Source organism: Amphiprion ocellaris, chromosome 11 (assembly GCF_022539595.1).
Source record: "Amphiprion ocellaris isolate individual 3 ecotype Okinawa chromosome 11, ASM2253959v1, whole genome shotgun sequence".
Taxonomy (NCBI): domain Eukaryota; kingdom Metazoa; phylum Chordata; class Actinopteri; family Pomacentridae; genus Amphiprion; species Amphiprion ocellaris.
Window position 1 is genome coordinate 11,891,037 of NC_072776.1, and position 15,844 is coordinate 11,906,880.

The 15,844-nt window shown below is 36.8% G+C and overlaps 2 long non-coding RNA genes across 3 annotated transcripts; both read left to right on the forward strand.

Annotated features, from left to right (window-relative positions):
* Nucleotides 1–360: 360 nt before the first annotated feature.
* On the forward strand, nucleotides 361–2,633 carry LOC129350073 (uncharacterized). Its single transcript, XR_008603295.1, has 2 exons — nucleotides 361–791; nucleotides 2,148–2,633. It is a non-coding gene; the product is annotated as an uncharacterized LOC129350073 (long non-coding RNA).
* Nucleotides 2,634–5,057: 2,424 nt separating this feature from the next.
* LOC129350036 (uncharacterized) lies at nucleotides 5,058–11,030 on the forward strand. Of its 2 annotated transcripts, XR_008603242.1 has the most exons (3): nucleotides 5,064–5,488; nucleotides 6,815–8,507; nucleotides 8,660–11,030. It is a non-coding gene; the product is annotated as an uncharacterized LOC129350036 (long non-coding RNA). The 2 variants fall into 2 exon arrangements; XR_008603241.1 differs by lacking the exon at nucleotides 8,660–11,030 and having other exon boundaries at nucleotides 5,058–5,488.
* Nucleotides 11,031–15,844: the final 4,814 nt, after the last annotated feature.

Genomic DNA, 15,844 nt, shown 5'->3' on the forward strand with positions numbered 1-15,844 from the left:
TTCCATTGAAATTGGGCATTGGCTCCTACAGGCATGCACTTCAAGGACAACAATAGTGTAATTATATTTTCTACAGCAGCATCATTGTACATGAGGGCTTGCCCTGAGTTTTCCAGTGTAAATACCGGTGAAATAAAAATAACATTTGTAGTTATCTTGTTACCCGGCAGCAAATGGAAATTATGCCATGCACAGGACCTTTTCCTGATTGGCTCCTGCTGCAGCTCTATCTATCTATCTATCTATCTATCTATCTATCTATCTATCTATCTATCTATCTATCTATCTATCTATCTATCTATCTATCTATATATATATATATATATATATATATATATATATATATATATATATATATATATATATATATATATACACTACTAACTGTCAAAGCAACTAACGACAGCAACAAAACCAACCTATTCTGCGGAAAATCATTGAAATGAACGACACTAAGGGATTTCCTATCCCGGAACACACTCGATCCCGCCCAGTGAGTCGCATAACAAACCGAACCAATCAGGTGATTCGAAGCAGTTGAGTGCTTCAAACGTCACTGAAGTGATTCAAACGTCACGAGTCACGTGACCAAAACACGCCTCGGCACAGTGGCTCAATACGTTTGCTTCATGAGCTACAGCGCATGTGTCGAAACCTCGGGTATCAGAGGACCATCACTAATCACAGGATTCCTACCGGACGCCAGCTCCTAGTACGGCTGAAGTCAAATGGTCACCGTGGCGCTTCGGCTGATTCTACCAGCAGACACTGGAAAGGGCTCTGATAGTTCAGTAAGTTAATGTTTATTTTCTTATTGGTGCCAGTTTTAATGCACTTCATATAGACCTGTAGTGTCAGATATAATTTGTACCGTGCACTCCAGATGTCGATGGAGTTTATTTGTGTGTGTGTTGACCAGAGAAGAGAGTTAGCATCCAGTAAATATTAGCTTTAATGTGAATTAGCGATGCTAACCGAGCTAGCTGCTCAGTCGTAGCCTGATTAAAGCTAACGTAGCATCAAGCTAATGTGTTGAGTTTCATGTAAACAGCTGAAGTGTGTTGTGTTCCTGTAATGTGGTTCATTAAGTTCATAAAACTGTGGCTGGTTGACATTAATGTAATGTTCAGGAAACTTAAATGTGATTAAAACAGTAACGTTAATGTTCTAGTTGTCAGTAATCAGCTTTAACTTGACACTAAAACAGACTCTGATAGTTTTAAATGACATCAGTTTCATTAATTTGTTGAAAATTGTCTCATTTGTTGTTGTGATGTTGCTGCTGATTCATTAAAACCAGATGATCCGTGTTGAAGATACGTTTAGTTCAAGTATCAGAAGTACAAGAAGGAAAATGGAAGTTTAGTTCTGCTACATCAAAGATTTCAGGATTAAAATAACTAAATGAGTCTTTATGCCTCAAACTTTATTTTTACAATAAAGAAATAATGAAATAATCACAGATAATAAAAAAATACATCATAGTATAGCCTTTGGTCTGAAAACGTCATAGTATAGCATGTCACTTTAAAAACGTCATAGTATAGCTTTTTATCCAACAAACGTCATAGTATAGCATGTCGTTCAACAAAATATCAAAGTATAGCATGTCACTCTGAAAACGTCATAGTATAGCATGTCGTCCAAAGAACATCATAGTATAGTATGTCGCCCAAAAAACGTAATAGTATAGCATGTTGTCCAAAAAACGTCATCGTATAGCATGTCGCTCTAAAAACGTCATAGTATAGCCTTTGGTCCAAAAAAGGTCATAGTATATCCTTTGGTCCAAAAAATGCCATAGTATAGCATGTGGCTCAAGGTGAGTAGCAACACCAAAACAGTCCAAATGCTGGTTTCCAGAGGGCTAGACGAGTATTTATTTGAAAGAGGAAATTTACAACAACACAACATGTGAGGGGGTTAAAAGCAAATGGGTGTTAGTAAAATAAAAATAAATAAACAGAACTAAAAGTGAACTTCATGTTGACATTAATGGGCATTCCAACCAGGAACAAAGTAAAAGACAATCAATACGAAAAAAACCTCTTCCTGTTCACCTCTTAAAACCCAAAAACACACTGCAGTAGCACCCTAAACTAAAACTACCAATGGGTTTCCTGTTTTCCTTTCTGAACAATTCAAAGGTCCCTCTCTATCTCCCCACACATCCACCAACCACTGGAACACATCTCCAAAGTTCTGCCGGGCCAGTTCAGCTTCCCCTCAGAAGAAGTGCCGCCAGATGAAGGAGCCTTTTGAGAGGCAGCTGGCATCGTGATTGGACTGTACTTTGGTCTGTTCCAATCCAGCTTCAGCTCCAGAGACGGCAGGCGGGACGAGTCAACGGAGGCCTGGTGGACGAAGGCATGCAGCTGAGTACAATCCAGAAAACAACAGAGGAGGAGTGCAGGGCCAGAACAAACAGAGTAGCACATTGTCTCTTAGAAAACATCATATTATAGCCTTTGGGATGAAAAAACGCCATCATATACATTGTATATTGTACAAATAACAAGTCAAAGGAAAGAGACATACATTGTAGAATTGTAGTAATTGTGGGCTGACTGATTTACTGATTATCAATATTTTATTTTTTACTGATTTACGGTAATAAATCAATTTAAAAATGGTGCTACTTTGGCTCTGAACCTTAATCTACCTGTGGTCGCTCTGTCTTCTGGAGTGATTTGATTGGTTATACGTCACGAATAAAACTCCTTTAACTTAACATCTGTAAACAAAACAAAAACGTATCAACAAAGTTTTCTGTTAGAGTTTGTGTTCTTCGAAGTTTAACTCCAAAATTATAAATACTTTCATTTACTGCAAATGAATATCTACTCCAGATGTCTCACTAATAATCATTATCAGCCTTAAAAACCCACAAAACACCCCTCTATACTCGACCACACTTATTACAGTCTGGTTCCCCCTTCTATAAATCTGCTTGGAATCTTCCCACTTCCTGTTTGTCAAAGTGGCCTTCTACCTGGACAGGTTTTGTTGGAGTTCATGCAACAAACATTTTGGGTAACTGCACTTTAATATGATGGGATGACACTGAATTAGAGTCTGTTTTAATGGAGACTGAGTTAAGATGTTAGCTCTGTCATTAAATAGGAAATTATTCTCAGAATTCACAGAGAAAAGTCTGAAATGTTTGCTGGGTTAGCGTCCCACATGTTCTTTGTGCTCAGCTAAAGCTAACTCTCTCCAAACTTCTGGATCTCTTGAGTTGACTTGTTGTTAAAATATCTTGTCTAGAGGTGCTGAAGCGTCAGAAAGTCTGAGATGTTTGTTCAAAATAAGCCTCATTCTCAGTCTTATATCTGAACATGTCCTCGTTTTTGTTTTAACTTTCCCTAAACTTAGGAATTAATAACAGAAGCAGCACAGTCCAGACTCAGTCTCATTTATGTAGAGATTAAACTTCTGTGTCATTCATTGATTTAAAAGTGCAGCTTTTTCAAATGTTTGTGTGCACATGCGCCCGACCAAAACCAGTCCAGGTGGAAGACGATGTGAAGAGAAAGCTCCAGAGGATGAATATCACACATTTACGTTGGAAATAAATGTCCTTTAATTAGACGTTGTCATGCAACAGTTGGATTTCCCTTTAATGAATGTTCAAATCTTTGAGGTGTTTTGTTGATGTTGGTTTCTAAATGTTTTTTGACACTCGGCCCCCAAAGATTAAAACCTTCTACAGCTCACAAGCTGCAACAATTCACACATTATCAACTATCTTTCTGACTAAACTAAGATAAAAAGTGAAAAACTGTCTGATTCCTGCATCATGAATGTAAATCTTTTTGGTTTTTATGACAGTAAACTGAATATATTTGGGTTTGACATTTTATAAACCAAAACAAGAAATGAATTACTGGAGAAAACAATCAACAGATTAATGGTCAAAGAAAAATGTGTTTTTCCAACATATATGGCTGAGATTACTCAAACATTACAAGATACATAAAATTTTAATTCAATTTTATTTATATAATTGCCAATTACAGGTCAAATTGTCTCAAGATGCTTTTATTTTATATTCTTTTGTCATCTTTAAAATATGACAAAAATAAGAAATTTAAACCTCTTGACTAAGTCCAATTTATTATTTAGTTTTTAAGAGACTAATGACAATTCAAAACTTTCTCCACTAAAACTAATAAACATAAGGTCAAATAGAAGGAACAGTTTTAAATACTGGCAGCCCCACGACGACAAGAATAAAGTTTCTCAACAAAAAGTAAATCTGCTGGTGGATTCCATGAAAGTCCTAATAAATGATAATAAGTGTGATACTAAAGGGTTTTGTGGTGCTAAAAATCTCCAAGTAAAGAGTAGCAAGTTGAACATCTGGATGGAGGTTGATAAACGTTGACCTCCCTTCATTTCTCTGAGGTCAACTCCAGGATTTTATGGATGGTGGTTAAAGACCTGCTCTTCTAGTCGTCTTCCTTCTAGTCACTGTAAAAAGTCACACCATCCTCGTCGCTGACTTCAACACCTCTTCATGACAACTTGTTCTGCCTCCGACCTCGTGGAAAATCCAGAAACTCGGGAAAACCTGTCGAGACTCGAAGAACTCGTGGAGACTCGAGGAACTCGTCGGGTGGGGGGAAGGTGTGGTGGGTGGTGGGGGAGTAGAGGGGGGGAGGCCGCCACCCACCTCCCCGCCTACTCTCCGCCCTGACTCCACCAGACTCCGCCTTGGCTCCACCCATGTGGTCACTTGGAAACTACGATGACAAAGGGACGACGAAATCATTTTATTTTCATCTGATCTGTAGCTCAGTGAGTTAAGGAATTGCCTATGGAGCTGCAGGTCGCTGGTTCAAGACCAGACACTTCTTAAATTTCTCAAAATTCTGACAACTATCTATCTATCTATCTATCTATCTATCTATATATATATATATGTATATATATATATATATATATATATATATATATACATATACATATACATATACATATACATATACATATACATATACATATATATATATATATATATATATATATATATATATATATATATACATATATATATATATATATATATACACTACTAACTGTCAAAGCAACTAACGACAGCAACAAAACCAACCTATTCTGCGGAAAATCATTGAAATGAACGACACTAAGGGATTTCCTATCCCGGAACACACTCGATCCCGCCCAGTGAGTCGCATAACAAACCGAACCAATCAGGTGATTCGAAGCAGTTGAGTGCTTCAAACGTCACTGAAGTGATTCAAACGTCACGAGTCACGTGACCAAAACACGCCTCGGCACAGTGGCTCAATACGTTTGCTTCATGAGCTACAGCGCATGTGTCGAAACCTCGGGTATCAGAGGACCATCACTAATCACAGGATTCCTACCGGACGCCAGCTCCTAGTACGGCTGAAGTCAAATGGTCACCGTGGCGCTTCGGCTGATTCTACCAGCAGACACTGGAAAGGGCTCTGATAGTTCAGTAAGTTAATGTTTATTTTCTTATTGGTGCCAGTTTTAATGCACTTCATATAGACCTGTAGTGTCAGATATAATTTGTACCGTGCACTCCAGATGTCGATGGAGTTTATTTGTGTGTGTGTTGACCAGAGAAGAGAGTTAGCATCCAGTAAATATTAGCTTTAATGTGAATTAGCGATGCTAACCGAGCTAGCTGCTCAGTCGTAGCCTGATTAAAGCTAACGTAGCATCAAGCTAATGTGTTGAGTTTCATGTAAACAGCTGAAGTGTGTTGTGTTCCTGTAATGTGGTTCATTAAGTTCATAAAACTGTGGCTGGTTGACATTAATGTAATGTTCAGGAAACTTAAATGTGATTAAAACAGTAACGTTAATGTTCTAGTTGTCAGTAATCAGCTTTAACTTGACACTAAAACAGACTCTGATAGTTTTAAATGACATCAGTTTCATTAATTTGTTGAAAATTGTCTCATTTGTTGTTGTGATGTTGCTGCTGATTCATTAAAACCAGATGATCCATGTTGAAGATACGTTTAGTTCTAGTATCAGAAGTACAAGAAGGAAAATGGAAGTTTAGTTCTGCTACATCAAAGATTTCAGGATTAAAATAACTAAATGAGTCTTTATGCCTCAAACTTTATTTTTACAATAAAGAAATAATGAAATAATCACAGATAATAAAAAAATACATCATAGTATAGCCTTTGGTCTGAAAACGTCATAGTATAGCATGTCACTTTAAAAACGTCATAGTATAGCTTTTTATCCAACAAACGTCATAGTATAGCATGTCACTCTGAAAACGTCATAGTATAGCATGTCGTCCAAAGAACATCATAGTATAGTATGTCGCCCAAAAAACGTAATAGTATAGCATGTTGTCCAAAAAACGTCATCGTATAGCATGTCGCTCTAAAAACGTCATAGTATAGCCTTTGGTCCAAAAAAGGTCATAGTATATCCTTTGGTCCAAAAAATGCCATAGTATAGCATGTGGCTCAAGGTGAGTAGCAACACCAAAACAGTCCAAATGCTGGTTTCCAGAGGGCTAGACGAGTATTTATTTGAAAGAGGAAATTTACAACAACACAACATGTGAGGGGGTTAAAAGCAAATGGGTGTTAGTAAAATAAAAATAAATAAACAGAACTAAAAGTGAACTTCATGTTGACATTAATGGGCATTCCAACCAGGAACAAAGTAAAAGACAATCAATACGAAAAAAACCTCTTCCTGTTCACCTCTTAAAACCCAAAAACACACTGCAGTAGCACCCTAAACTAAAACTACCAATGGGTTTCCTGTTTTCCTTTCTGAACAATTCAAAGGTCCCTCTCTATCTCCCCACACATCCACCAACCACTGGAACACATCTCCAAAGTTCTGCCGGGCCAGTTCAGCTTCCCCTCAGAAGAAGTGCTGCCACCTGCCAGATGAAGGAGCCTTTTGAGAGGCAGCTGGAATCGTGATTGGACTGTACTTTGGTCTGTTCCAATCCAGCTTCAGCTCCAGAGACGGCAGGCGGGACGAGTCAACGGAGGCCGGGTGGACGAAGGCATGCAGCTGAGTACAATCCAGAAAACAACAGAGGAGGAGTGCAGGGCCAGAACAAACAGAGTAGCATCGTATGTCTCTTAGAAAACATCATAGTATAGCCTTTGGGATGAAAAAACGCCATCATATACATTGTATATTGTACAAATAACAAGTCAAAGGAAAGAGACATACATTGTAGAATTGTAGTAATTGTGGGCTGACTGATTTACTGATTATCAATATTTTATTTTTTACTGATTTACGGTAATAAATCAATTTAAAAATGGTGCTACTTTGGCTCTGAACCTTAATCTACCTGTGGTCGCTCTGTCTTCTGGAGTGATTTGATTGGTTATACGTCACGAATAAAACTCCTTTAACTTAACATCTGTAAACAAAACAAAAACGTATCAACAAAGTTTTCTGTTAGAGTTTGTGTTCTTCGAAGTTTAACTCCAAAATTTTAAATACTTTCATTTACTGCAAATGAATATCTACTCCAGATGTCTCACTAATAATCATTATCAGCCTTAAAAACCCACAAAACACCCCTCTATACTCGACCACACTTAGTACAGTCTGGTTCCCCCTTCTATAAATCTGCTTGGAATCTTCCACTTCCTGTTTGTCAAAGTGGCCTTCTACCTGGACAGGTTTTGTTGGAGCTCATGCAACAAACATTTTGGGTAACTGCACTTTAATATGGATGGATGACACTGAATTAGAGTCTGTTTTAATGAGACTGAGTTAAGATGTGTAGCTCTGTCATTAAATAGGAAATTATTTCTCAGAATTCACAGAGAAAAGTCTGAAATGTTTGCTGGGTTAGCGTCCCACATGTTCTTTGGCTCAGCTAAAGCTAACTCTCTCCAACTTCTGGATCTCTTGAGTTGATTGTTGTTAAAATATCTTGCTAGAGGTGCTGAAGCTCAGAAAGTCTGAGATGTTTGTTCAAAATAAGCTCATTCTCAAGTCTTATCTGAACTGTCCTCTTTTGTTTTAACTTTCCCTAAACTTAGGAATTAATAACAGAGCAGCACATCCAGACTCAGTCTCATTTATGTAGAGATTAAACTTCTGTGTCATTCATTGATGTTAAAGTGCAGCTTTTCAAATGTTTGTTGCACATGCTCCCGACCAAACCAGTCCAGGTGGAAGACGATGTGAAGAGAAAGCTCCAGAGGATGAATATCACACATTTACGTTGGAAATAAATGTCCTTTAATTAGACGTTGTCATGCAACAGTTGGATTTCCCTTTAATGATGTTCAAATCTTTGAGTGTTTTGTTGATGTTGGTTTCTAAATGTTTTTTGACACTCGGCCCCAAAGATTAAAACCTTCTACAGCTCACAAGCTGCAACAATTCACACATTATCAACTATCTTTCTGACTAAACTAAGATAAAAAGTGAAAAACTGTCTGATTCCTGCATCATGAATGTAAATCTTTTTGGTTTTTATGACAGTAAACTGAATATATTTGGGTTTAAGATAAGATAAGATAAGATAAAGTTCTTTATTTCTCCCCACTCCAGGGGAAATTTACATTGTTACAGCAGCTTATGTAACAGTAGACATAGTGATAAGAATAAAAGAATAATAGAACAATAGTAATAATATTTACAATATATACAAGGTTTGACATTTTATAAACCAAAACAAGAAATGAATTACTGGAGAAAACAATCAACAGATTAATGGTCAAAGAAAATGTGTTTTCCAACATATATGGCTGAATTACTCAAACATTACAAGATACATACAATTTTAATTCAATTTTATTTATATAATGCCAATTACAGGTCAAATTGTCTCAAGATGCTTTATTTTTATATTCTTTTGTCATCTTTAAAATATGACAAAATAAGAAATTTAAACCTCTTGACTAATCCAATTTATTATTTAGTTTTTAAGAGACTAATTGACAATTCAAACTTTCTCCACTAAAACTAATAAACATAAGGTCAAATAGAAGGAACAGTTTTAAATACTGCAGCCCCACGACGACAAGAATAAAGTTTCTCAACAAAAAGTAAATCTGCTGGTGGATTCCATGAAAGTCCTAATAAATGATAATAAAGTGTGATACTAAAGGTTTGTGGTGCTAAAAATCTCCAAGTAAAGATAGCAAGTTGAACATCTGGATGGAGGTTGATAAACGTTGACCTCCCTTCATTTCTCTGGAGTCAACTCCATGGATTTTATGGATGGTGGTTAAAGACCTGCTCTTCTAGTCGTCTTCCTTCTAGTCACTGTAAAAAGTCACACCATCCTCGTCGCTGACTTCAACACCTCTTCATGACAACTTGTTCTGCCTCCGACCTCGTGGAAACTCCAGAAACTCGGGAAAACCTGTCGAGACTCGAAGAACTCGTGGAGACTCGAGGAACTCGTCGGGTGGGGGAAGGTGTGGTGGGTGGTGGGGGAGTAGAGGGGGGAGGCCGCCACCCACCTCCCCGCCTACTCTCCGCCCTGACTCCACCCAGACTCCGCCTTGGCTCCACCCATGTGGTCACTTGGAAACTACGATGACAAAGGGACGACGAAATCATTTTATTTTCATCTGATCTGTAGCTCAGTGAGTTAAGGATTTGCCTATGGAGCTGCAGGTCGCTGGTTCAAGACCAGACACTTCTTAAATTTTCTCAAAATTCTGACAAAGACAAAGAAAGAAAACTGCCAGTGGCGGGTCTTGAACCGGCTACCTTCCAGTTGGTAGTCTGTCTCTTATCCTCCTGAGCTATTCGCTCAGATACTAATTCTTCTTTTTTTTGCGCATTTATCATCTATTTTTTGTCGTATTCGAGTTTTTTTTTAACTCGAGTCTCGACTCGACCGTTTTTCTCAGGAGGTTGGACTTCAGCCTTTGTGCTGGAGGGTTGAACCCTCAGTTCCAAGACTTTCCAAGCCTCCAGACCTCCTGAGTCCTCAGGACCTGAGCTTTCACACAGTCTGAGGGCTGAAATTTTCTAAGTTCCACAGTAGTTCTCTGTTAGATTGAACTTTCAGACAGTCCAAGGACTGATATCTTCTAAGTTCCTGAGTAGTTCTCTGTTGGTTTGAACCTTTCCACAGTCTGAGGACTGAAATCTTAAAAGTTCTTGAGTAGTTCTCTGTTAGTTTGAACCTTCAGACAGTCTGAGGACTGAAATTTTAAAAGTTTCTCAGTACTTCTGTGTTAGTTTGAACTTTCTGGTTAACAGAAGCCTTAAAACTTGTGACCATGAGTCTTGATTTCACATTTAGACCATCCGAGTTCTTCTCAGACCTTCACCTGTGGGTTTTTTAGAAATCCTCAACAAACTTTGATTCTCTTCACTGAACAGTAAAGTTTGTGGAGATCAGAAGGTAACATTAGTTTGATCAATGCCTTCAACTACTAGTAGACTTTATCTGGAAAGCAGTTTTCTGAAATGAGCACTTAATAAATCTGTCTACAATCAAACCAAGAACATAGAAAGAGGAAATGTTTGAAGAAACAACTTGATGTTTTCATTTCGGACTAGAAAACTCTTTAATACCTTTATCTGTTTTTGCTCTTTTTGATCGTTTTATTGTCTCTTCTGTTTAATTTGATCTTCTAAAGTCTAACTGGTGTCTTCAAATGTTTTGTCTTTAGTTTGATTCTTCTTAAACGTTTAGTTTTGCTCTTTTCTCACCTTTTATTCTTTTCTAATGTCTGATTTGATTTCAAAATGTTTTGTCTTTTTAATGTTTAATTGTTTTTTCAAATGTTTTATCGGCTTGTTTGAGTTTCTTTTTCTTTCCCAATATTTAATTTTTCGATTAAATCTTTAAGGATTTTCTTTTTAAATGTTTTACCACCTTTTAATGTTTAATTTTCTTTTTAAATGCTTCATTGTATTTTCTGTTTAATTCCTATTTGATGTTTTATTGTCTTTAAGATGTATTTTTCTAATTAAACATTTAATTTTTTAATTAAATGTTTTGTCTTTTTAAAGGTTAATGATCTAATTAAATGTTTTGTATTTTTTTTGTGTTTAATATTCTTGTTTCATTGTATTTTTTAAATGCGTAATTATCGAAAATATTTTATCTGTAATTTTCAGTGTTTGTATTTTAAAAATTTTGTTTAATTTCATACTTACATGTATTGTATCTTGTTTAATTATCTAATTCAATATTTTGTCTGTTTAATATCATTTAATTGTATTTAATGTTTAACTATATTAAACAGACAAAATATTGAATTAGATAATTAAACAAGATACAATACATGTAAGTATGAAATTAAACAAAATTTTTAAAATACAAACACTGAAAATTACAGATAAAATATTTTCGATAATTACGCATTTAAAAAATACAATTAAACAAGAAGAATATTAAACATTTAAAAAATACAATTAAACAAAAAGAATATTAAACATTTAAAAAATACTTTTTAATAATAAAACTTTTAAGTTTTATTGTATTAAAGGCTTTTTTCCTTTGATTTAATTGCTTGTTATGTAGTTTATTTCTTTAATCTTCTTTTTCTGTCAAGATTTTAACCCCAACCTTGAAAATGAAATAAACCCTTAAATCACAATGAAAATACTTCTGTTGTCACAATCATGAGTTAGTCAGTTATTCAGTTTATCAATTACACTTTATTTGTTTAGCACCTTTCACACAGATGACAAAACTAAACAAGCAACAAGAAAAAACTATGCTAAAACTATGATTAAAACAAAAAAAAGAAAAAAAAGAAGATTTAACATGGTAATAAAATATGTTGTGTCCAGGGGATGGAGGGAGTTTATTGAAGTCTTCTGGGGCTCACATGGTAAATCATTTAAAATATAAACTTGATATTCAGTCTAAGGAAACTGCAGAGCGACAGAAGAACCAACAATATCTTCTGTTTTCTCCTTTAATGAGTCGATTCTTCTTGTGCTTTCAGTCCAAAGAACTACAGACTCTTCACAACCGGCTCAAACTCTTGGTACAGGACCTCACCACACGGGTCAAGAAGGTTTCCTTCTCATTTCTACTCTGAAGCTCACCTTCTCCTGCTCAAACTGCTGACAAATGTTTCTGCTGCTCTAAAGTCTGGTCTCCAGAACTTCCTAAAAACTCTCAAAGTCTCTTCTGCTGCAGGTTGCTATGTAGAACTGTTCCAGAAAACTTCACTAAACCACATGGAGGGGCCTCAAGATAGTCGTCCAAATGAAACCGTACAAAAACAAAACTAGCACAACCCAAACGCTAAAGTCTCCTGCAGCCTACCAGAGAACCTCTTTAAACAGAGAATCAGGACAGGAACTCTTACCTTCTGGACAACCAACACTGGTTCACAAACAAGAATACAGAATGTGTCTGACCAAAAACCTCTGAAGACTCACTACAGCCAAGATAAAGACACAACTCAGCTGTACCAAATCCACTAATCACTGCACACATTAGCACCATGTGCTAACTGTGGCTAAAGAACCACATTTACCAAGAAAACTATCCAGTACAAAGCTCTAAAACACCAAGAAACACATTAAAGTCTATTTTACTGCTGGAAGCTGCAAGCCAACGCCTAAAGAATAAACTAAAGCAATGATGCCAAACCCAGTTCAGTGGTGAAGAGAAACAGAGGAAATGTTTGTCTGCAGCTAAATAAAGCAGGAAGACACTGAGCTGCTCAGGTGTTCCTGATAACACCAAGCAGCCACCTGGATAGCTGCTCAGGTGTTCCTGATAACACCAAGCAGCCACCTGGACAGCCAATAGGAACACAGCTTACTGGAAGTCCAGAGGGCTGGGTTAGTCAAGGAAATTTAGTTTAAAGTTGAAGCAGAAAGTTAACAAAGAAAGTTGAAAACCACCTTCTGATACCTGAAATCTCTGAGTTTTCACACAAAGAACACCTGAACATGTCAAACTGGTTCCATAGTAGAACCCTCATTGTAAAAACGTCATAGTATGGTGTGTTGCTCAAAAAACATTAGGACCCGGCTGTCTGGGGTCGCCGAGGAGCAACACAAAAACAGGACAAACACTGGTTTCCAGGGGGTTAGGCAGCTATTTATTTGAAAGAGTAAGTTTACAACAACACAACATGTGAGCAGAAAAATCACAAAGTCTGTCTTTAGTTCAGCTGAAAATATTCGTTTTTGTCTTTTTTTATTGACTAAACTTTTTAGGAAGTAGATGAAGAATAATTAAAGCTCTCATGTAGAAGTTATTTTGGATCCTTGTGGAGAGTTTAATCTTAGAGTTTGTAAAGCTGTTGAGTTTCTAGAGTCACATGGATTGTTTTGACATTTAATAACCGAGTCCTGAAATAAAATTACAGTTGTGGATTTCTGTCATTTAGTCTGGACTAAACAAATAACAGCAGCATAAATCTCAAACGTCATTATCAGGAGTCTGGATTGAGGTTTCTCACTTGATAATGATCAAAACATGAAACTTAAGTTAGTTTAAAGGAATATTCCACCTTAAATCTTTGAATGTTGACCTAAAAGGTTGGTTTCAGGAAGTATTCTACCTACAAGGTCCTCACACATCCACCTTAAAGGAACATTCCACCAAAAATCCTTGGACATGCACCTAAAATGTTGGTTTAACCGAGTATTCCATCCAAAATCCTCAAAGAGACCTGAGGGGCTGGTTAAAAGGAATATTCCACCTAAAACCTCAAATATAGACAAATATATTTTTTCTAAACCACCCTTTCAGGTGGTTTAGAAAAAATGCTTCAATGTAGACCAAAAAAGTTAGTATGAAGGAATATTCCACCTGAAATGTAGACCTGAGAAGTTGGTTTGGAAGAATATACCATCCTAAACATCCTTAAATGTAGACTAAAAGATGGTTTGGAAGAAAGTTCCACCTAAAATTGTACACCTAAAAGTTGAGTTTAATGGTATATTCCACCTAAAATTGACTACTGTAGACCTTGGAGGTTGGTCTGATGGTATATTCCACCCAACATCCTTGAACATAAACTTAAAATGTTCAAAGGAATATTCCACCTAAAATCCTTCAATGTAGACCAAAAAATCTTGGTGTAAAGGAGTATTCCACCTTAAATGTAGACCTAAAGGATGGTTTGGAGTAATATTCTAATCTAAAATCTTCCAATGTAGACCTAAAAGGTTTATCTGATGGTATATTCTCCCCAACATCTTGGAACATTTCCCTAAAAGGTTGGTTTAATGGTATATTCCGAAAAGAACCCTTGAACATTGGGCTTAATGGTATATTCCACACAAAATCCTTGTACATATACCAAGAAGTCAGTGTAAAGGAAATGTAGACCTAAAAGGATTGTTTAAAGGAATACTTAAAGTGTTATTTTCATTATTTAATAATCTGTTATCAGTCAGAACCCTGACAAATTTATTTTCATCAGTTTTTTAGTGGAAGTCACAAATAAAGGAGCTCTTGGTTTTTCCCGGCGTTACTGAGTCCAAAGCTGCTGTTTCAACACAGACACGTTCACATGCATCCACAAACCTCTCAGCACTCAAACACCCACAGACAGGAGGCCGGCTGGGCCGAGGCTCGGCGGCATCCTCAGACTCACATGTTGGGGAGTCGGTGATCTTGTTGGTCTGGTCTGAAGGTCTCCATGTGGTCCAGTAGAAGTCCACGTAGTCGGTGTTGGCTTTGAACCGCAGCGACTGGCTGCCATCAGGTGGACCGGCTCGTCCTCATAGGGCTCCTCCTGTAGCCTTGAGGGGACCACAGGAACATTCAGTAGCTGTTGGAGTTCTTCCTGTCAGGCTCGTGGTAGAACGGCTCTGAAGAATCTTGTACTTGTCTTATCTGGAACAATCTAACAGCCTAAACTGTTAACAGCCGTGTAAAGACGCAAACACACAGGCATAGATTAGGACTCAAACTAGATTTATTTTAGAAAACAAATCAGCTTAGAGGCATTTGTTGACACGTGGCTGAATAGGAGGCCGTCCAATCAGGTTAGAGGTCTTCACTCTGTAGGTTGTTTGTTGGGTGAGACTCTTGGACCTCCATCAGCTGACGTGGATGTTTGATGGTCTTCCTCTCTAGTGCCAGATGATTCATCCATGAATTCAGCAGCTACAGACTGAAATGAAGCTCATGCTGCTGTTATTGAATTCCTGTTCCAGATCAAATGTTCAGAGCTCACCTTGAATGCAGCCGTCTGCTAGTTTTTCTCATTGTAGTCTTCAATAAAGTCTTTTTCCTCATGTCAGGGGTCTGGCCCTAAATATTATAATAATGATGTAAATTTAAATAATATTGTAGTGCAGAGTCATAAACTTTAATCAGCTAAACTTACATAATAAATATCACTGCACAATCTTAACCTGAACATTCATATTATTGAGGTAAATTTACATAAATCATGATATTCTAGAGTCTTAACTGGAATATGTCTAACATTAATCTTTTTGTATTGTGCTGATAAACAATAAAAACCCGACTTTCAGATAATATTTATTGTCTGTGATTGTGATCCTAAATTCCTCCACATTCGGGAACTTTCCATGTAGCAGCTGTAGAAATTAATAAAAATAAAATCTGGTCATTTCCACATTATGCACATTTATTTATTCTTAATATCTCAGACTGAATAGTAGCTGCCAGTAAAAACAAACTCATCTGCTGGACTTCATTTCCCAAAATGGAAACATGGACAGACTTTAACACTCATGTATCCATGGCAACGCTAAAGTTTCTGCTTCTTACCAAAGTTCACAACACAAGTAAAGATTTTAATGTAAAACTTCAGGGATGACTGCTAACCATAAGTATTCTGATCAATACTTCATGATCAATATCAGGACAGATGTTACAACTCCAGCTGTTCCATTAGACTGCAGTTATTCACAGAGAA